General features: G+C 43.3%; 1 pseudogene; it reads left to right on the forward strand.

Moving 5' to 3' along the window:
* Window positions 1–1579: 1579 nt before the first annotated feature.
* Window positions 1580–20776, forward strand: LOC124046922 (annotated as a pseudogene).
* The last annotated feature ends 3302 nt before the right edge of the window (window positions 20777–24078 follow it).

A 24078-nucleotide genomic window follows, 5' to 3' on the forward strand; every position in this document is an offset into this window, starting at 1 on the left:
AATGAACAGCACGTCAGAAATCAGCTCAATGTAATTGAAGAATCCATCAACTCTAACCACTTCTGGGAAAATTGGAAAACACTAAACAACAAAATGAAGACTTGTCTATCCAAAATGGAGATGTATGGGTAAACCACTTCTCCAATCTTTTTGGCTCTATAATAAAGAACAAACAGCAAAACCATATACAATGGGGCCAAAAATGTATTTAGTCAGCCACCAATTGTGCAAGTTCTCCCACTTAAAAAGATGAGGCCTGTAATTTTCATCATAGGTACACTTCAACTGTGACAGACAAAACGAGGGAAAGAAATCCAGAAAATCACATTGTAGGATTTTTAATGAATTTATTTGCAAATTATGGTGGAAAATAAGTATTTGGTCAATAACAAAAAGGTTATCTCAATACTTTTATATACCCTTTGTTGACAAATACAGAGTTGCTGGACAACACGGACTTTCAACTCCCTCCAAATATTTTCTATGGGGTTGAGATCTGGAGATTGGCCAGGCCACTCCAGGACCTTGAAATGCTTCTTACGAAGCCACTCCTTCGTTGCCCGGGTGGTGTGTTCGGGATCATTGTCATGCTGAAAGACCCAGCCATGTTTCATCTTCAATGCCCTTGCTGATGGAAGGAGGTTTTCACTCAAAATCTCACGATACATGGCCCCATTCATTCTTTCCTTTACACGGATCAGTCGTCCTGGTCCCTTTGCAGAAAAACAGCTCCAAAGCATGGTGTTTCCACCCCTCTGCTTCATAGTAGGTATGGTGTTCTTTGGATGCAACTCAGCATTCTCTGTCCTCCAAACACGACGAGTTGAGTTATATTTTGGTTTCATCTGACCATATGACATTGTCCCACTCTTCTTCTGGATCATCCTAATGCTCTCTAGCAAACTTCAGACGGGCCTGGACATGTACTGGCTTAAGCAGGGGGACACGTCTGGCACTGCAGGATTTGAGTTCCTGGCAGCGTAGTGTGATACTGATGGTAGGCTTTTACTTTGGTCCCAGCTCTCTGCAGGTCATTCACTAGGTCCCCCCGTGTGTTTCAGGGATTTTTTTTTCACCGTTCTTGTGATCCTTTTGACCCCACGGGGTGAGATCTTGCATGGAGCCCCAGATTGAGGGAGATTATCAGTGGTCTTGTATGTCTTCCATTTCCTAATAATTGCTCCCACAGTTGATTTCTTCAAACCAAGCTGCTTACCTATTGCAGATTCAGTCTTCCCAGCCTGGTGCAGGTCTACAATTTTGTTTCTGGTGTCCTTTGACAGCTCTTTGGTCTTGGCCATAGTGGAGTTTGGAGTGTGACTGTTTTAGGTTGTGGACAGGTGTCTTTTATACTGATAACAAGTTCAAACAGGTGCCATTAATACATGTAACGAGTGGAGGACAGAGGAGCCTCTTAAATAGTGGCTGACTAAATACTTTTTTGCCCCACTGTAAGTTTCCCATGCCAATTTATTATTTTTTTCACTTTTATTTAACCAGGTAGGCTAGTTGAGAACAAGTTCAATAAAGCCCCTTGAATTGAATTGTTGTCTCTGGACAAACTTTCTTTCAGCCAACAATGCCAGCCCAAATCATCAGTGGATAAGACATTTCTGCGTAAGAGATTTACTGTCCGTTTCTGTAATATTTCTGACCATGTCTGTTGGATCAAAATGGTGCTGCTGCTGGGCGACCACAGCAAGTGTATCACGCACATTTTTGTAACTTTGCTCGACTAGCACACAGCTCTTGTGCAGAGGGTTTAGAAAGCACAATGATGTTGATTTTGTGTAAACCTTTGACATAGCTTCCTCGTAGCAGTTTGGTTTTCTCTCGTATCTCTACGTTCTGTTGCATTCTGCAGACATTGTACATGGTGAACAACAGCCACATGCATCAAGCATGACTTGGCAACCTCATTCTATTCATAATGTTCTGTAGAATCTCTACCCAAAACTTTGCAAACCACAAACAAGGTTGGAACAGATTCTGAGGTACGTGTTCCTGAGAATTCCATACATCCTTTATTCTGGTATCAACAGTATGCACTTGTTAGTGTGTAGCTAATAATTAACTGCATGAACCACTTGGCTTACATTTTCTTTTTGAACCTGAGGACGTCAAATGTCACTCATAGTTTTCCTCTTAGTCTCATGTCAAAGTGGATGGGAACAGTGTCACAAAATCTTTTGCAGCTTTAAGGGAATATTGAGAAAACATCCTGGGTGAAGCTGCTACTACAGAACAATAATGTTTCATTCTATTGTTAATGTCGGCATATTCCCAACCTTGATACAGTATTTTTTTAATTGAATGACATTTTTGTTCTTAACTGACTTGCCTAGTTAATTTTAACAAATTGTTATTTACAATGACGGCCAAACCAGGACGACGCTGGGCCAATTGTGTGCCACCCTATGGGACTCCCAATCACGGGCGGATGTGATACAGCCTGGATTTGAACCAGGGACTGTAGTGACTTCTCTTGCAATGAGATGCAGTGCCTCAGACCACCGCATCACTCGGGAGCCAATTATTATGTAATAGAATGTGCCATTGATCCATTCCTTTTTCATGTGAGTACCGCCAAGCCAGGATGAGATGCTGACGACCCTAACATCTCTCGCTCTCTCTCTCTAATAACTGTTTAGTTGATAGAAAAGGGCCTAAGATAAGACATTGCATTTCTTAGATGCCCCTCTCTTAAGAGGCCTTCATTTGGCTGGGCTGGTGAATTTACATGGACATCACTTAGTGCAACAGTCTAATTCCTTAGCAAGACATTCTCTGTCACATATCATATATTGCTGTCCTCTCCCATGTCAAAATAACCAGCTATTACACCCAAGGTTGCCTGTGGTCTGAGTCTCTTAGCACTATAAGGGCTCTTTCCTAGCATTGCACTCCAGGGGTTGCTCTTTGCCATACTCCTGGAGTTGTCCCTCAGCTGGTAATCATGCTGCACCTCACCACCTCCAATGATCTGAGTTGTGCTGTGGACAGTTGGAGGATGGAGGATGGAGGTCCAGGGCTTCAGTGGTGTGTGGGAACACACCATCCAGGTTCTACCCCAGAGTAATGGTCCCCATGCTTTCTCTTTGTGAGACTGTAGCTTGTCTTATGTCCACAGCCAGGTGAGGGAGAGGCTGAAGAAGAATGTGGAGCAGATAAAGTCTCAGGACCCTAACTTTTGACCAGGTCTGGTTGTGTTACAGGTAAGAGCAAGAGTTTGTGTTTAGGGCTGCAGTTCAAATCTTGATTCTGTCCATGTAGCCTATTTTCCCATGGCCTGTTTCCTTAGATTGTCTATGGGTAGTATTTGTATCATTTGAGTGTACTGGAGATGGTAACGAATTTGTGTTGTGTGCTAAAAGGGATACAGAATAAAGCCTGGAATAAAGCCATATCTTTCCTCAGGTAGATTCAGAATCACTCGCTCAGAGTGGAGAGGAGAATTTATTCCATTCTTGTACTTATATAGTTGAATTATGAAACGTAATGTACATAATAACTGACATTGGTTATTCAATCATAATTGCAACAAATGAAGACTACCTATTTGCTCCAATGTGCTGTGTACTTTTCAGGTGGGGGACTGAGATGATTCAAGCGTCTACATCAGCATGAAGCTGAAGGCAGCAGCCGAGGTAAATAACAGTTTGACGTGATTATTTATGTCTGATACATGTTCCACGTTGTTCCCTGTTCACTTCATAAACTCTCTTTCTTGTGCCTATTGTAGATTGGAATAAATGCCACACACCTAAGGCTCCCGAGGACTGCCACAGAGGATGAGGTGAGGAGGGATCCTGAGGGGGTTGACTTCACAGCTTGCATAGCGTTTCTTCGTAGTGGTCCCTGCAGGCCACTTTCTGTCGCTCTCTTTGTCTCAGTCATTCCCTTTCTTTTGATTTCTTTCCCGTCCTCTCTCTTTTACACACCCCACATCTCTGTAGGATCTGCACAGCATTACGGAGGTGAATGAGAACTCTGCTATCCATGGCCTCATCGTTCAGCTGCCTCTGGACTCCATCCACAAAATAGATACTGAGAAGGTGACTAACGCTACGGCCCCAGAGAAGGATGTGGATGGAAAAGCACTAAGATGTTTCAACATGTTTGTCATGTTCTGTGTGACCAGTTTACTGTCAATCAAACTGTGATAAACTCTCAAAAACGGTTTTCATTTTATTTTGTGACACTCCGGCAAATCATGGAGATTTCACATCCACATCTTTGTCATTCTCAAAGCGTTCTAGTTGAATTTGTGAAGTATAATGACGCCACAAGCTTGGCACACCTGTATTTGGGGAGTTTCTCCCATTATTCTCTGCAGATCGTCTCAAGCTCTGTCAGGTTGAATGGGGAGCGTCGCTGCACAGCTATTTTCAGGTCTGTCCAGAGATGTTCGATCGTGTTCATGTCCGGGCTCTGGCTTGGCTGCTCAAGGACATTCAGAGACTTGTCCCGATGCCACTCCTGCGTTGTCTTGGCCGTGTGCAAAGGGTCATTGTCCTGTTGGAAGGTGAACCTTCACCCCAGTCTGAGAATCTGCTTCATGGCGCTCAGGATTTCATCAAGAATCTCTCTGTACTTTGCTCCATTCATCTTTCATTCAGTCCTGACTAGTCTCCCAGTCCCTTCCGCTGAAAAACATCCTCACAGTGTGATGCTGCCACCACCATGCTTCACCGAAGGGATGGTGCAAGGTTTCCTCCAGATGTGACACTCGGCATTCTGGCCAAAGAGTTCCATCTTGGTTTCATCAGATCAGAGAATCTTGTTTCTCATGTTCTGAGTCCTTTAGGTGCCTTTTGGTAAACAAGCGGGCTGTCCTGTGACTTCTACTGAGGAGTGGCTTCCGTCGGCTACTCTAGCATAAAGGCCTGATTGGTGGAGTGCTGCAGAGATGGTTGTCCTTCTGGAAGGATCTCCCATCTCCACAGAGGAACTCTGGAGCTCTGTCAGAGTGACCATCGGGTTCTTTGTCATCTCACTGACCAAGGCCCTTCTCCCCCGATTGCTCAGTCTTCCCAGCCTGTGGGCCAGCTCTAGGAAGGGTATTGGTGGTTCCAAACTTCTTCCACTTAAGAATGATGGAGGCCACTGTGTTCTTGGGGACCTTCAATGCTGCAGAACATTTTTGGTACCCTTTCCCAGATTTGTGCCCTCGACACAATCCTGTATCGGAGCTCTACGGACAATTCCTTCAACCTCATGGCTTGGTTTTTGCTCTGACATGCACTGTCAACTTTGGGACCTTATATAGACAGGTGTGTGCCTTTCCAAATCATGTCCAATCAATTGAATTTACCATAGGTGGACTCTCAAGTTGTAGAAACATCTCAAGGATGATCAATGGAAACAGGATGCACCTGAGCTCAATTTCGAGTCTCATAGCAAAGGGTCTGAATACTTATGTAAATAAGGTATTTCTGTTTAATAAATTAGCTAAAAAATATATTAAAAAAACAGCTGTTTTTGCTTTGTCATTATGGGGTATTGTGTGTAGTTTGAGGAACAAAATAAATTTAATCAATTTCAGAATAAGGCTGTAACGTAATAAAATGTGGAAAAAGTTAAGGGATCTGAATACTTTTCTAATGCACTGTAATAGAGAGAGATATTGTATGTCTGACCGTATACAAATGTAAGCTAGGTTTAGTCAAATATTACTAAACCTTGAGCATCCGCTCAAGAACAAATCTGTGTGCGGCTGAATCTATACTGAACAAAAATATAAATGCAACATGTGTGTTGGTCCCATGTTTCATGAGCTGGTATAAAAGATCCCAGAAATGTTCCATATGCATGAAAAGCTTCTCTCAAAGTTTGTGCACAAATTTGTTTACATCTCTGTAAGTGAGCATTTCTCTTTTGCCAAGAAAATCCATCCACCCGACAGATGTGGCATGATTAAACAGCATGATAATTACACAGCTGCATCTTGTGCTGGGGACAATAAGACCAATCTACAATCTCCGGGTTTGTCACACAACACAATGCCACAGATGACTCAAGTTTTGAGGGAGCATGCAATTGTCATGCTGACTGCAGGAATGTCACCAAAACTGTTGCCAGTGAATTGAATGTTAATTTCTCTACCATAAGCCGCCTCATTTTTTACAGAATTTGGCAGTACATCCAACCGGCCTCACAACCGCAGACCTGATGTAACCACACCAACCCAGGACCTCCACATCCAGGTTCTTTTCCTGTGGGATCATCTGAGACGAGGCACCCAGACAGCTGATGAAACAGAGTTGTATTTCTGTCTGTAATAAAGCCTTTTTGTGGGGAAAAACTCATTCTGATTGGCTGGCCCTGGCTCCCCAGTAGGTGGGCCTGGCGCCCAAGCGGGTGGACCTATGTCCCCCCCAGGCCCACCGATGGCTGCGCCCCTGCCCATTCATGTGAAATGAAGTCACTACAGAGAAGTCACTACAGTCCCTGGTTCAAATCCAGGCTGTATCACATCCGCCCGTGATTGGGAGTCCCATAGGGCGGCACACAATTGGCCCAGCGTCGTCCGGGTTTGGCCGTCATTGTAAATAACAATTTGTTCTTAACTGACTTGCCTAGTTAAATTGAACAAAAATGTCATTAAATTTAAAAAATACTGTATCAAGGTTGGGAATACGCCGACATTAACAATAGAATGAAACATTATTGTTCTGTAGTAGCAGCTTCACCCAGGATGCTTTCTCAATATTCCCTTAAAGCTGCAAAAAAATGGGGGAATTATATAATTTCATACTAACACAATTGCTCAGAGAAATATTTTGTTTAATGTGAATAATAATGAGTAATCGTGAATAATGATGAGTACCCCCAAGATATGCTGACCTCTCACCATTACCAGTATGATCTTTGACCTCTAACTTTCTCACTCATCATTATTCACGACTCATTCAGGATTATCCATGATCATGATAGGATCCACATTAATATAGTAGTGTTTAGAACCACTAGGCTACCCTGGGGTAGCAGGGGAGCCTAGTAACCGGAAGGTTGCAAGTTCAAATTCCCGAGCTGACAAGGTACAAATCTGTCATTCTGCCACTGAACAGGCAGTTAACCCACTGTTCCTAGGCCGTCATTGAAAATAAGAATTTGTTCTTAATTAACTGACTTGCCTAGTTAAATAAAGGTCAAATAAAAACATGTTTATTTAGAATAAAAATGACTCCAAAATGAACTACAAATACATCCAACAAGTTTGTAGCATCAGAAGCATGTTGTGAATATGGGACCAAATACTAAACTTTTGACTTTTTATTTCTAAGAATCTTTAAGGGTGTCAATCATTTCGACCCCCTACTTTGTTTTAGAAAAAATATGACTTATTAAACAAAAACTCTTTCTCTGAGCAATTGTATTAGTATAAAATTACATAATTTCCAGAATGTTTTTGAGTATATAATATAGCTTAGTATTTGAATAAACTATTTTTTAAAAATCATTATTGCTCATCTTTATCAAAGATGTCATTAATTTCAGACCCCACTGTATGTGTAAGTATGACTAATTCTTAGTGGTTAGAATTGTTGATCAGAAACCGGATGCTGATAATGAGTGTACTGTTTGTGTGTTCCCAGTCTGACTAGTATAAATGCAGGGAAATTTTCCCGTGGGGACCTGGGTGACTGTTTCATCCCCTGTACTCCTAACGGCTGCATGGAGCTCATCAGACAGACTGGTGGGTACAGTGGAGAAAATAGGACTAAATGCCAGTCAGCTGAATCACTTGACTTGAATGATAATGCAAAATATAGATTTCCACCTAAATAGACATAGCCAAAAGTTATAATTTTCCATGATGCCCATAAACAAAAACTAGTAATGCTGCATAGTTCTAGAAAGGATGGGAACTCACCTTTCTGGTAGAAATAATTATAAATTGCTGAGTTGAACAGACTTTTGAGGTGAGCTCAAGTACAAGCTCAAGTACATCTTACAAATATTGTGAAAATATAACAAAAATCTTCAACAAAAGTGTGGAAATAGGACTTGAAATGACTGAAAAGCTTTTAAAATATAGTAACAATCAAATTACGAATGACTTATAAGATTTCACTTTTCTTAGAACTGGAAAATAAATATGATCATATTTAGTTAGTGTACAAATGTGGCCCCATTTCAAATACAGTGCCTTGCGAAAGTATTCGGCCCCCTTGAACTTTGCGACCTTTTGCCACATTTCAGGCTTCAAACATAAAGATATAAAACTGTATTTTTTTGTGAAGAATCAACAACAAGTGGGACACAATCATGAAGTGGAACGACATTTATTGGATATTTCAAACTTATTTAACAAATCAAAAACTGAAAAATTGGGCGTGCAAAATTATTAAGCCCCTTTACTTTCATTGCAGCAAACTCTCTCCAGAAGTTCAGTGAGGATCTCTGAATGATCCAATGTTGACCTAAATGACTAATGATGATAAATACAATCCACCTGTGTGTAATCAAGTCTCCGTATAAATGCACCTGTACTGTGATAGTCTCAGAGGTCTGTTAAAAGCGCAGAGAGCATCATGAAGAACAAGGAACACACCAGGCAGGTCCGAGATACTGTTGTGAAGAAGTTTAAAGCCGGATTTGGATACAAAAAGATTTCCCAAGCTTTAACATCCCAAGGAGCACTGTGCAAGCGATAATATTGAAATGGAAGGAGTATCAGACCACTGCAAATCTACCAAGAACTGGCCGTCCCTCTAAACTTTCAGCTCATACAAGGAGAAGACTGATCAGAGATGCAGCCAAGAGGCCCATGATCACTCTGGATGAACTGCAGAGATCTACAGCTGAGGTGGGAGACTCTGTCCATAGGACAACAATCAGTCGTATATTGCACAAATCTGGCCTTAATGGAAGAGTGGCAAGAAGAAAGCCATTTCTTAAAGATATCCATAAAAAGTGTTGTTTAAAGTTTGCCACAAGCCACCTGGGAGACACACCAAACATGTGGAAGAAGGTGCTCTGGTCAGATGAAACCAAAATTGAACTTTTTGACAACAATGCAATACGTTATGTTTGGCGTAAAAGCAACACAGCTCATCACCCTGAACACACTATCCCCACTGTCAAACATGGTGGTGGCAGCATCATGGTTTGGGCCTGCTTTTCTTCAGCAGGGACAGGGAAGATGGTTAAAATTGATGGGAAGATGGATGGAGCCAAATACAGGACCATTCTGGAAGAAAACCAGTCTGCAAAAGACCTGAGACTGGGACAGAGATTTGTCTTCAAACAAGACAATGATCCAAAACATAAAGCAAAATCTACAATGGAATGGTTCAAAAATAAACATATCCAGGTGTTAGAATGGCCACGTCAAAGTCCAGACCTGAATCCAATCGAGAATCTGTGGAAAGAACTGAAAACTGCTGTTCACAAATGCTCTCCATCCAACCTCACTGAGCTCGAGCTGTTTTGCAAGGAGGAATGGGAAAACATTTCAGTCTCTCGATGTGCAAAACTGATAGAGACATACCCCAAGCGACTTACAGCTGTAATCGCAGCAAAAGGTGGCGCTACAAAGTATTAACTTAAGGGGGCTGAATAATTTTGCACGCCCAATTTTTCAGTTTTTGATTTGTTAAAGTTTGAAATATCCAATAAATGTCGTTCCACTTAATGATTGTGTCCCACTTGTTGTTGATTATTCACAAAAAAAAAGTTTTATATCTTTGTTTGAAGCCTGAAATGTGGCAAAAGGTCGCAAAGTTCAAGGGGGCCGAATACTTTCGCAAGGCACTGTAACTGATGACAGAGCATTTTCTGTAAAGTCTCCTCTGAGTGATGCAGAGACACCATTCAAATTGCTGCAGACTCGTTAGAACTTCAGCTTTATGCACAAAGTGACCAAGTGAAAGTGGTTATAATGAGATGAAACCACAACTTCTGGAATCGCTAGACTGTCCTCTTTCATATGCAGTCTCCAAGGTTGTGCTCCCGTCGTTTAGAGGGAGAGCAAATCTATTATTTGTCTGGATAGGCCAGAAAATGTGACACGTTATTCCCTATGCAAATGTAGAGTGTGAAACCTGACACTTCAAGTCTGCTCCGCTGACAGAGTGGTTGTGGAGATCGGACAGCTGGGGCTTTCTGGTACTATAAGGCACTGGACCCTACGACTTTCAGATCGCTTTGTACACCAAAATGTCAGTCAGAACCAGTCCAGAACCGCTTAAAGTTCATAGGTATGTAAAAGTGCTCAATTTAATGATTGTGTGTCAGTGGCTGGGAAGAAAACTGTAGTGATTGGCCACAATAAGATTGTGGTGCGCCCATGCTGCTGCTGTGGAACCACGCTACCGTGACAACCTGCCATTCAAAAACTGCTGACCTCGCTGCTGAGGTAAACCAAAGCCCAGAACATGTCACACGCTCACTCAGAACATGAACACACTCACAACCATAACCTGTCATATACAGGCCATTACTACATCCAACTCGTCACGATCATGTATACAGGTAGTAATGTCACATACAGATCCCATATACAGCAGCACTAATGTACATTAGATTGACAGACTCATTCCACGAAAGACACTAATATAGTATTTTGAGGAGATCCATCCAATCCCCTCTTTGCAGGTGGGCAGAGCTGACATCTTGGTGGTTGGGATCGGGAAAGTAGAGATGGTGAAGGGAGATTGGGTAAAGAAAGGAGTGGTGGTCATCGACTGTGGCATTAATCACATCCTAGGTTAGTATGGTCCCCTCCATTGGTTTCCCATTTGACAAGTATTCATTCTTTTTAGAACAAATATGTGAGCTAACCATTAGTGTGTCATCAGTTCTCCATGGAGCTGGCAACTTTTATTTATGGGTAAAGTTTAGGGGCACTTATGCTTGTTTTGACCTTCTAAGATGGGACGAGGCCCAGTGGGAAGCGCGAGCTGGGGGATGTGCAATACTCCTCTGCTAAGGAGCAGGCTGGCTTCATCACTCTCGTACCAGGAGGAGTGGAACCAATGACTGAACACGGGTTGTCTGTATGCCTCAAGAATACGGTAGCCCACCAAGCTAAAGCCTTGGAATACAAGTCCTCAGATCTCAGCCAAAGTTACTCATGACGTGAGTGTAGTTTACCGATCCACCTCTGCGTCGAAGGTAGTGTCACCTCTACTAGTAATTATACAAAACACTTCACCTCCAAAATTCATCCTGTGAGAATTTGCATTTCAGGGGAAAAGTTGGTGGTCATTTTGTTTGTGATGGAGCAACTCCCTGTCCTGTGGCCTTATCAATGTTATTCACCTGTTTCCGCAGCATGACATTATGGAAAAAAGACTGTGGAGCATTTTGTAGTAGATAAGGTGTTCCTTCAGAAGCTAATTTCCCTCTGTCTGGTAATCCTCTGAGCTGAGGCAATTGCATTCTAACGACATGAATGAATGGAAAGCAATTTTTCTTTTTATTCCCTTTTATGGCACTGTGCAGTCCACGGTTGCTCAGAGCACATTCCCTTAGAATTAATAGCTTTTGTCCATAAGGCAGAACCATAGCAAATTGCCTTCGAGTTATGTACAAATTCCAAGCTGAACGTGTAGTCAGAGATTTTTATTGGCTGTGTGGTTTGGGACTTTTCTTCATCTCCAGAACACAGTGCCAAGCGATTCCTGGAGTCTCACCAGCCAGGCAAGTGGAGCATCACCTACATTAAGCTCAACCTGCCTGTGCCAAGGTTGGTCCCCTCATCCTCTGCCTCCCTTCTCTGATGTGGAATCACTCTATTTCCTAGTCACTTTGTCATACTTTTAATACTCCTCCATACTGTTGCTGAATAATTCAAGCATCCACTAACTGAGGAGGCTCTAGTCTTGAGTCTCTACCTTCATGGTGGAAAGCCCTAAACCTGGTCGTCAGAGGCTTGCGGAACATTTTCTGTCTGCTGTTACTGCTGACTAAATGAGTGTGACCCCACTGTGGCCCTTAGTGACATTGTGATCTCATGTCCCTGCGCACTCAAGCCCATCGACCGGATGGCCAGGGAGGTGGAGCTCTATGGGAAGACCAAGGCCAAGGTGCAGCTGGACATCCTCAAACGCCTGCGGGCACAGCCTGATGGGAAATACATGGTGGTCGCTGGGTACGCTCTGTCTGTCTCGCTAGTTATTTTGTACTGGGTACAATAACCTTTTGTTCTTGACTTGAATCTGTTATTTTTCTATCATGCTGTAGGTGTAATGTACAAATGTGCTCCTTGTCACTACAGTGGACTGGTACAGAACTCTTGATTTATCAAGATTGATGATCTGTTATGCTCTCTGAAACTTTTCACACCAGTGTTAATGTTATCTGTATCTCTAGAATCAACCCCACCCCGCTTGGGGAGGGAAAAAGCACCACCACCATAGCACTGGTCCAGGCTCTGGGGGCTCACATGAAGCTCACCGTCTTTGCCTGTGTCTGACCATATAGCTTAATTCTGATTCCAGTTCAACCTCCACCTCACTGGCGATATCCATGCCATCACAGCTGCCAACAACCTGGTGGCGGCAGCCATTGACGCCTGCGTGTTCCACGAAGCCACCCAAATAGACAAGGTGAACTCTCTCTCGACCTCTGTTGTTGAGAAAGATTGCACTGCACAAGGTGGTATTTCATGTTTGATGAATGTGTGTCAGTCCATTTCTTACCTTTCTCTTTTATTACCTCTCCCACAGGCTTTATATAACCGTCTGGTCCCCCTTAGTGGAGGTCAGCGGATGTTCTTCCCCATCCAGATAAACAGATTGAAGGTAAAAACATCAGAACAAAGAACGGCTCATTGGATGACAATTGGATAATGCCGTTATCATCTTGGCTGTGCTAGTGAGAGAATTTCTCTGCAAGTGTCTGTGTATATGACACCTATAGAGAGTGTGCATTGAAAAGACTGACCCCACCACTCTCACTGAGGAGATCAACCACTTCGCCCACCTGGACATGGACCCAGACTCTCTTACCTGGCACAGAGGTACTGGAGATGCACTGTGTCTGGGAGACACAAGCAGCTGTTATTGTGCATACTGCATATTATCAAAAATCATGAGAAATAGTAGAATGTTTTATGGGTCTTTGCGTCATTTTCAGTGTTGGATACCAATGATCGTTTCCTGACGAAGATCACCGTTGGCCAATCACCGACTGAGAAGGGACACACTAGTTTACCATTAGTTAGTCACCTAATACTGACATGTTGACTCCTGTTCTGTCCCTCTCCCCCAGGCCCAGTTCAGCATCTCAGTGGCCAGTGCTGGCTCTCACCAGCAGCCTGGAGGACATGCGCCAGCACCTGGCCAAGGTGGTGGCCACCAGCTGCAGCGGGCAGCCCATCACCACAGAGGATCTGGTCAGTGGCCCTAGTCTTTTTCCTTCACTGTTAACCAATACATAGGCCGTGATGAGTGCTTGTTGATTCTGGGCTTGAAAGGTTCTTCCTATGCTTTCACTCTGTACAAGGTGTGAGCGGAGCCCAGACTGTGCTGAAGAGGGATGCCATCAAGCCTAACCTGATGCAGACTTTGGAGGTGGGTGGGGGCCACAGAGCCGGGGGGGCTGAACTGTAATGGCCCAGCGACTGGAGGAGAGGGAAGCAAAGCAGCGTGGGAAAATGGTTTTTAGATTTATTTAATTGGTTAGGGTAGTGTGGATGTGAGGTTTCCTACATTATCCCGGAGCAGTGATAACGCAGTCTGGAATAGACAGAAGGCATCTGCTTGTGGCTGTTTTTTAGTTTAGTTACTAATCCCCTATATCTCTTTTGAGAAGTACAGAGGCAGGATTTGGTCTAATCAACAGATATTTCAAAGCCTAGAACTTGCTTAGCTAAACTTATGCTGACTGCAGATAAGGGATTCTGAGTCGGTATGGCTTTTGAAGTGGTAGACTGACTGCTGTGAGTCTGAGTGGTGACATTGCCACAGTCTGTGTATGTTCTGCTGCTGTGTGACTGAGGCATTTCTCTCAACAGAAAATACCCGTGTTCGTCCATGCCGGACACTTCGCCCATGGCAACTCCTCCATCTTTGCTGATAAGCTAGCCCTGAAGCTGGTCGGCCAGGAGGGCTTTGCGGGTAAGTGGAGCTAAAACACACAGCCTCTACCTTGGCAAGAAACAAAGCTATGAACGAGTCATGCAATGTGAGTGTTGGTTGTCTCTCTCATGGGATAGCGACGGTGGCTGGGTTCGGTGCTTACATCGGCATGGAGACATTCTTCAACATCAAATGCCGCTACTCCAGCCTCACGTGGTGGTGCTGGTGGACACTGTCCGAGCCCTGAAGATGTTTTATAAATTGTTTTTATTTTACCTTTATTTAACTAGGCAAGTCAGTTCATGTCAAAATCTTATTTTCAATGACGGCCTAGGAACGAACAGTGGGCTAACTGCCTTGTTCAGGGGCAGAACCAGATTTTTTTTACCTTGTCAGCTCGGGGATTCGATCTTGCAACCTTTTGGTTACTAGTCCAACGCTCTGACCACTAGGCTACCTGCCGCCCCATGCACGGAGATGCATGGAGATGGGCCAATGGTGAGTGACTACACAGTTTACCGGGGGTCTCCGAATATCTTTCCATCTCTGTCCTAACGGTGGTGCCAACGGGCAGCTTTGAGAAAGACTGCTTCAGAAAGAACTATCGAAGGACAGGTTTTTACCCTCAAAGGAAAAAGAATGGTTGCTCACTGCAGTGAATTATAATCATCAGATCAGCCTAGAGAATGTTCACACGTTATTGTCACATATCTTCTCATATGGAATGTTCTATCCCGCGTCAATGAATGCAGGTGCACTGCTGAGAATGTAATTACATTTCCTGCTGTTTGGCGGTCACACAGGAAGACCTCATTCATATTCACTCTGCTGCTGCTTTAGCTCTACCCCCACAAACACTACTAAGTTTCATGTCATTGGGTAGGGATTGATCCCATAATTGCTTATGCTAGTTTGGTGGCTTTTTGACTGGACTTCTCCCTTGCTGCAGGTTACTGCTGGACTGCCCCTGCCCAAAGAATATGTGGAAGAGGTAAGACACTACTTTGCCCCTCACCCCCACTGTCTTAACTTCAGCCCCTCCCCCTTCACACCTCATCACATCAATGAAAGGGCATCCATCCTAAATGTGTCACTTCCCCTTTATGAAAATGTTTTGTTAATGACATATTACCCATCCTCTGCACTAAAGACTCAATCATTCATTGGAAGGCATCAAGGGCATGAGCGTGGTATTTGCTCTGTCTTGAGACCTGGTTTAATTCTCATCTGATGCTATTAGTTGATCTGAATTACCCAGGCCCATCCATTATGGAGTGCAATTAGGTCCAGGTCACAAGCTCCCTTCATTTACATGGACCAGTGCATACTGCTTACATGTGATCATTAATGCGAGTAGAAAATGGCTGCACTTAACTTACATTTACATTACATTTAAGTCATTTAGCAGACGCTCTTATCCAGAGCGACTTACAAATTGGTGCATTCACCTTATGACATCCAGTGGAACAGCCACTTTACAATAGTGAATCTAAATATTTTAAGGGGGGGGGGGGTGAGAAGGATTACTTTATCCTATCCTAAGTATTCCTTAAAGAGGTGGGGTTTCAGGTGTCTCCGGAAGGTGGTGATTGACTCCGCTGTCCTGGCGTCGTGAGGGAGTTTGTTCCACCATTGGGGAGCCAGAGCAGCGAACAGTTTTGACTGGGCTGAGCGGAAACTGTACTTCCTCAGTGGTAGGGAGACGAGCAGGCCAGAGGTGGATGAACGCAGTGCCCTTATTTGGGTGTAGGGCCTGATCAGAGCCTGGAGGTACTGAGGTGCCGTTCCCCTCACAGCTCCGTAGGCAAGCACCATGGTCTTGTAGCGGATGCGAGCTTCAACTGGAAGCCAGTGGAGAGAGCGGAGGAGCGGGGTGACGTGAGAGAACTTGGGAAGGTTGAACACTAGACGGGCTGCGGCGTTCTGGATGAGTTGTAGGGGTTTAATGGCACAGGCAGGGAGCCCAGCCAACAGCGAGTTGCAGTAATCCAGACGGGAGATGACAAGTGCCTGGATTAGGACCTGCGCCGCTTCCTGTGTGAGGCAGGGTCGTAATCTGCGGATGTTGTAGAGCATGAACCTACAGGAACGGGCCACCGCCTTGATGTTAGTTGAGAACGACAGGGTGTTGTCCAGGATCACGCCAAGGTTCTTAGCGCTCTGGGAGGAGGACACAATGGAGTTGTCAACCGTGATGGCGAGATCATGGAACGGGCAGTCCTTCCCCGGGAGGAAGAGCAGCTCCGTCTTGCCGAAGTTCAGCTTGAGGTGGTGATCAGTCATCCACACTGATATGTCTGCCAGACATGCAGAGATGCGATTCGCCACCTGGTCATCAGAAGGGGGAAAGGAGAAGATTAATTGTGTGTCGTCTGCATAGCAATGATAGGAGAGACCATGTGAGGTTATGACAGAGCCAAGTGACTTGGTGTATAGCGAGAATAGGAGAGGGCCTAGAACAGAGCCCTGGGGGACACCAGTGGTGAGAGCGCGTGGTGAGGAGACAGATTCTCGCCACGCCACCTGGTAGGAGCGACCTGTCAGGTAGGACGCAATCCAAGCGTGGGCCGCGCCAGAGATGCCCAACTCGGAGAGAGTGGAGAGGAGGATCTGATGGTTCACAGTATCGAAGGCAGCCGATAGGTCTAGAAGGATGAGCGCAGAGGAGAGAGAGTTAGCTTTAGCGGTGCGGAGCGCCTCCGTGATACAGAGAAGAGCAGTCTCAGTTGAATGACTAGTCTTGAAACCTGACTGATTTGGATCAAGAAGGTCATTCTGAGAGAGATAGCGGGAGAGCTGACCAAGGACGGCACGTTCAAGAGTTTTGGAGAGAAAAGAAAGAAGGGATACTGGTCTGTAGTTGTTAACATCGGAGGGATCGAGTCTAGGTTTTTTCAGAAGGGGTGCAACTTGCTCGTCAAGGTCACTGGGGTGTCTCTACAAAGGCACAGTATACACAATATGTTATGTAATGGTTATATATCAATAAGACCCATTGTGTGTTCTTGCGTAGAACCTTGAGCTTCTCGGGAAGGGCTGCAGTAACATGAGGAAACAGGTGGAAAATGCCACACACTTTGGAGTGCCAGTGGTGGTGGCCGTCAGCGCTTTCAAGTAAGTCCTAGTCATGGTGAGCATCTGAAACTATTTTACCCCTATTGTCCTGTGTATTAGTGCTTTGACCTCTGACCTTTGTGACCCTGATTGCAGGACAGACACTGAAATCAGAGCTGGACCTGATCTGTAGCCTGGCCAAGGCAGTGGGAGCCTTTGATGCGGTGCGCTGCTCTCAATGGGCTGAAGGGGTGCTGTGGCCCTGGGACAGGCTGTGCAGAGGGCTTCTGAGGCCCCCAGCGACTTCAAGTTTCTCTATGATGTAGAGGTAAAGCGAGCGTTGGACCTTACTGAAAGACCTTGGTTTTCACTTTATGACATAGGTGCATTGATTTACATTTACATTTACATTTAAGTCATTTAGCAGACGCTCTTATCCAGAGCGACTTACAAATTGGTGCATTCACCTTATGACATCCAGTGGGACAGTCACTTAACAATAGTGCATCTAAAACTTAGGGGGGGTGGGGTGAGAGGGATTACTTAACCTATCCTAGGTATTCCTTAAAGAGGTGGGGTTTCAGGTGTCTCCGGAAGGTGGTGATTGACTCCGATTTCATCCTGCTCAGGTCGTAAAGGTTTTTCTCATCTTGACTGTTCACTGGCTGGACTTCCATTCATACCATCTCACTATCAGTCTTGTGTCATGTCCATAGATTAAATCACTGATTCACTTCTTATGCTCCAATGACTGTTTTCGTCACAGAGTATCCATACATCAACCCCATGTCACCCCATCAGTCAATGTGCGACTGACAGGTGAGGAGAGATGTGCCTGTGACCCCTGAGTCGAGGTTAGTCGAAATGTGAAATGGCTCTAATGGCTCTACAGTGGATCTGTCAGAGACAGGAGCAGGACTGCTGCTGTCCGCCCCTCTGGTGATTGGTGACTGCCCATGTGACTGACTGAGAGCACAAGGGGAATCAGAGGAGAGGAGCGGTGGAATATTGGTTGATTCCTGATATAGGCTATGCAATGGCTTCCCACTGGGCACAAATTGGTTGAATCAACGTTATTTCAACATCATTTGTCAAAGTACTGTAAAGTGGAATCTATGTGGAAAATACATTGAATTTGAAAAAAGTAATCGACGTAAACTGTTGAGGGTGAAATTTAAACCACAGGATTATGTCATGGTAACCAAATTTCAACATAGGAAAAACCTTGTATAAAATATGTTGAATTTGTACCTTTAAAACGTCAGATCTTCAACGTTATATCCACTATCAGAAAAAAAATATCTATCCAAGCAAAAGATGCTGCCCTGCCTATCTGTGCCACTGCCTTAGTCTGGCTTTCATTCCAGTTTGTTTGCAAATGAATAATTGATGTTGGATTCACGTCTCCATCTCAACTAAAAATCCAAGTTAAACAATAGGACTACATCAAATCAAACTTTTTAAATGCACTTTAAATAAAGTTTGATTTGATTTAGTCCTATTCTTTAACTTAGATTTTTGGTTGAGATGGAGACGTGAATCCAACATATAAATGATTACTTTGTAGACAAACTGAAATTGAAGACTAGTCAGTGGCACAGATGGAATTAGCCAAGCACAATATAAATCTCCTTCAAATGTTGATATTTAGTTGCATTGACAACCAAACACAATTCAATATCACTTTTGAAATACACTATATATACAAAAGTATGTGGACATCCCTTCAAATGAGAGGATTTGGCTATTTCAGCCATACCCAATGCTGACAGGTGTATCAAATTGAGCACACAGCCATGCAACCTCCATAGTCAAACTTTGGCAGTAGAATGGCCCGTACTGAAGAGCTCAGTATCTTTTAATTTGGCACCGTCATAGGATGCAATCTTTCCAACAAGTCAGTTTGTAAAATGTCTGCTTGTAAAGTGCTGTTATTGTGAAGTCGAAACATCTAGGAGAACTTGCCGACTCAGCCTCGAAGTGGTGAGCCACACAAGCTCACAGAACGGGACCACTGAGGCACGTAGCACGTGAAAGTCCTCGGTTGCAACACTCAATCCCGAGTTCCAAACTGCCTCTGGAAGCAATGTCAGCACAAGAACTGTTCGCTGGGAGCTTCATGAAATGGGTTTCCATGGCCGAGCAGCCGCACACAAGCCTAGGATAACCATGCGCAATGACAACCGTTGTGGCTGGGGTGGTGTAAAGCTCGTCGCCATTGGACTCTGGAACAGTGGAAATGCCTTCTCTGGAGTGATTAATCCCGCTTGACCATCTGGCAGTCCGATGGACAAATCTGGGTTTGGCGGATGCCAAGAAAACACTACCTGCCCGAATGCATAGTGTCAACTGTAAAGTTTGATGGAGCAGGAATGATGGTCTGGGGCTGTTTTTCATGGTTCGGGCTAGGTCCCTTAGTTCCAGTGAAGGGAAATCTTAACACTACAGTATACAATTACATTCTAGACGATTCTGTGCTTCCAACTTTGTGGCAACAGCTTGGGGAAGGCCCTTTCCTGTTTCAGCATGACAATGCCCCCGTGCACAAAGCGAGGTCCATACAGAAATGGTTTGTCGAGATCTGTGTGGAAAAACTTGACTGGCCTGCACAGAGCCCTGACCTCAACCCCATCGACCACTTTTGGGATCTGGAACAGCATGTGTGACAACTAAACCAAAAATTGTACTTTGTTTTTCGATTGGAATTTGGTTGTGCTTTTATATGGTTTAAAGCATAGTGATAAGACACTGGAAATTCAACTTACTCATTGACCAACGTCTCAACCAAGTATTACCCAATTGTCCACGTTAAAATGACATGGTGTGCCCAGTGGGTTGGTACTGTTGCAAATGCACTAAATTGAAACATGTTGACGAATCCGTGTAGATGACCTGAACCAGTTTTATGGTACTCATATGTCATGCATATGTGTGTGTTTGTCTGTCTGAATCACTTTTAGCTGTCCATTGTGGAGAAGATCCGGATCATTGCTCAGAAGATCTACGGGGCTGATAACACCGAGCTGCTGCCAGATGCCCAGCACAAGGTGGAGCTTTACACCAAATGGGTACAATGGCTATGAGACTAAGGATTTTAATCGAGATGGTTATTTGTTTACATGATATCTGGAGCTCATTCTACTCAAGGACAAGGGCCTTTCGTTGTCAACTTCATCCTTGAAGGTTCAAGAAAAAAAGAGACTTAAGGCCAGACTTTATTTTTGTTGGTGAAATTCTGTCAACAGACTTGCATTTCTATTTGAGGTTTTAATCTCCTTTCAATGAATGCCATTATTGTCCAGGGCTTTGGAGAATCTGCCCATCTGCATGGCAAAGACCCATCTGTCCCTGTCCCACGAGGCGGATAAAAAGGGGATGCCCACAGGGTTCGTCCTGCCCATCAGGGACATTCGTGCCAGTGTGGGTGCTGGGTTCCTCTACCCTCTGGTTGGCATGGTAAGAAAGCACTGGCCTCAACAGAGAATCAACTGAATCAATCTCTTGATCGGAGGACACAAATATACTGATATTGTTATTTTTTTCTGCCCCATCCTAGATGCCCACGATTCCAGGGCTGCCCACAAGGCCATGTTGCTACGACATTGACCTGGACCCTGAGACTGAGCAGGTCAACGGACTATTCTAATTGGTGCTCCACCCTGTGTACCTGAAGGAATCCGCTAACATTACAGGTATATGAACGACATCAATACAACAACCCATACTAGTTTACAGATATGCTTGATGTCTGTGATGATTCTGGATATTCTCTCTTTCGATCTCTCCCTGGTCTGTAGTCTGCAGCACCCACAACGAGCCCTAATGAAATGTGGTGGAGCAATAACTGGAAGCTCTTCCCTCCCCTGTCAATAATGTCCTTTATTTTTCACTCAGTCTCTGACGCCTGTCAATAATTCATTTTGCTCTGCCTGTGGCCACTGAAGGGTAAATGTAAAGAAACTTAAACTGTTTGTCCCTCGAGACTAACTCTGTATTAGTATTCTAGCAGGGAGAAATGACCTACTTAAAATTCCTTCAATAATCACCTCTAAAAATAAACAAACCTTCCCAGAAGCTACTGTATCTTATCCCTCCAGAAGTACAGTGTTGTGTCTGATAATACTGTGCATGGCAAGGAGACCCTAGGGAGAGGGAAGTCTCAGATCATGAATCGGGTGGTTATTTGTGTGTAAATCAGACTCTGTCTACTGCTATGGACTGGTAAAGATTCAAAACAGAGTTGAAAATTAAGCAGAACAAATTCGGACATTGCTGCATTATAAAAACTTCTGACATTGACCATCCTTGTTGTTTAAAGATTTGTCCTAATTGTGCCTCTTAATGTTTCCTTTGTTTCTATTTTATATTGTAATATAGAATGACCAATGTCAAATACTGTTAAAGTACTGTACACTAATTGATTCTGTGAAATTTGAGCATGTTGCTTAAAATCAATATGACACATATCAGAAAATAATTATTAAATGGAGAAGAAAACACATTTAAACATTTTTTTAAATAAATAGCACAGGTGTGATATTTTTTCTAGAGTGGATTTCCCCACTGAGGAGGTTGGTGTGTGCATTAAGCTTTGTGACTGGTGACCAGAGGAGCTACAATTATTATAGAGCTGAGTCTGACATGGACCACCTGCTGTGGCTGCCATCTGCCTAGCAGCACAACTACATGCAGAATCAGAGCCAGGTAGCATGGCTGTGCAGCTCATTTAGAGAAGAGAAGGAAAAACAAACACTACTGTAATCTTAACTATTCACAAAACGTTATTGTATTGGCTGAAACCTTTACCCTCTTTGTCCCTGTTATTGAGACAGGTATTTATCTGTCTACACTGATTGTAGTATCAATCAGAATTGAGGGGGGGTGGCCTTTTTTTTCTCACCCATCTACACACCATCCATAATGGCAAAAGTGAGAACTTGCTTTTAGAAATGTTTGCAAATTTATTGAAAATGAAATATGTAAATGAGATATTTCTTTAAGTATTCACACCAGAGTCAACAATTTGTTGCACTTTAGGTGGTGATTACAGCTGTGTGTCTTTCTGGGTAAGTCTCTTAAGAGCTTTCTACACCTGGATTGTGCAACATTTGGCCATTATTATTTTCAAAATGATTCAAGCTCTTTCAAATTGATTGTTGATCATTGCTAGACAACCATTTTCTGGTATTTTGCATGTGCTTAGCTCCATTCCTTTTATATTTATCCTGAAACTCCCTAGTCCTTAAAGATTACAAGCATACCCATAATATTATGCAACCACTTGAAAATATGGAGAGTGGTACTCAGTAATGTTATGTAATGGATTTCTCCCAAACATAACACTTTGTAATCAGGAAAAAAAGTTAATTGCTTTGCCACATTTCTTGGCAGTATTACTTTAGTGCCTTGTTGCAAACAGGATGCATGTTTTGTAATATTTTCACTCTGTCAATTAGGTTAGTATTGTGGAGTAACTACAATGTTGTTGATCCATCCTCAGTTTTCTCCTATCACAGCCATTAAACTCTGTAACCGTTTTAAAGTCACCATTGGCCTTATGGTCAAATCCCTGAGTGGTTTCCTTCCTCTCCGGCAACTGAGTTAGGAAGGACACCTGTATCTTTGTAGTGACTGGGTGTATAGATACACCATCCAAAGTGTAATTAATAACTTCACCATGCTCAAAGGGATCATCAATGTCTGCTTTGGTTGAATCTGTGTTTGAAATTCACTGCTTGACTGAGGGACCTTACCGGTAATTGTATGTGTGGGGTACACAAATCAGGCAGTCATTAAAAGAGCATGTTAAACACTATTATTGCACACAGAGTGAGTCCATGCAACATATGTTAAGCATATGTTTACTCCTGAACTGATTTAGGTTTGCCATAACAAAGGAGTTGAGTACTTATTGACTCAAGACATTTCAGCTCCTCATTTTTAATACATTTGTAAAAATGTCAACAACAAAAATATACACTTTGACATTATGGAGTATTGCGTGTAGGCCAGACGGAAAAATATCTCAATTTAATACATTTTGAATTCAGGTTGTAAAAAAATTCATGTGAAAAAGTCAAAGGGTGTGAATACTTTCTGAAGGCACTGTACGTTGTAGTGATAGTGGGCAGGGCATCGTGCTACAATCCAATCAATGCGTCACTATGGAAACCGGGTAGGATGCTGCTGCTTTGAAACATGTAAATGAAACATACTGCTTGCTCTCTGAGAGAGCTCTGTCGGACACTTGCACGCGGACTGCGGCTTGTCAGGACGTCTACAGGTATTGTGCCACCATGTATCTAATGGCATTGGGAAATTAAGAAATATTTTCCTACATAGTGTGTAGAAATGGTAAGTAGAACATGATTATATACATATTATATATATTTTCTGAATAATTGTATTTTAATTGCTACTTCAACATTTAAATAGATGCAGTTAAATTATTCATTCATTGAAATGAATTGTAATTTAGTAGGTTAGGAACTATTTGAAGAGAGGAGTTATTTCTTCCAAAGGTATCATTTGAGAGAAAATCCTATTGTTGTTTTGCTCAATGCTTTTACCTGATTGTAACCTTATTCTACCTTTCATCTCTTCTATATTAGCCTAATAAATGCAAATGTGATAACAACCTCAATATTCATTGAGTCATGGATGAGTCATGGGGTAAAAATAGACAACTAATGTTGGGTTGAAATGATCTAATTGGCATAATTAGTCTCATAATTGTGACTCATTCATGACAATAAAGACCTTTAAAAGTCAGAAGCTGTAATATTGATGAATATTTTGCTTCTGCAAATAAGAACAAAGCCATTTGTTGCATCTCCTTTGAGACTCCTGTATCTGATATGTATACCTCAAAACACGCTTACTACTTTTGCACCAGGAAAACGTTACTGATTGCGCAAATCTTCACACTTTCGAACATTTCATCAATGTGTGCGTTTTATTCATAGGGCTGATATCCTGCCAGAGGGTCTTCAAG

Source organism: Oncorhynchus gorbuscha, linkage group LG10, assembly GCF_021184085.1.
Source record: "Oncorhynchus gorbuscha isolate QuinsamMale2020 ecotype Even-year linkage group LG10, OgorEven_v1.0, whole genome shotgun sequence".
Lineage (NCBI taxonomy): Eukaryota > Metazoa > Chordata > Actinopteri > Salmoniformes > Salmonidae > Oncorhynchus > Oncorhynchus gorbuscha.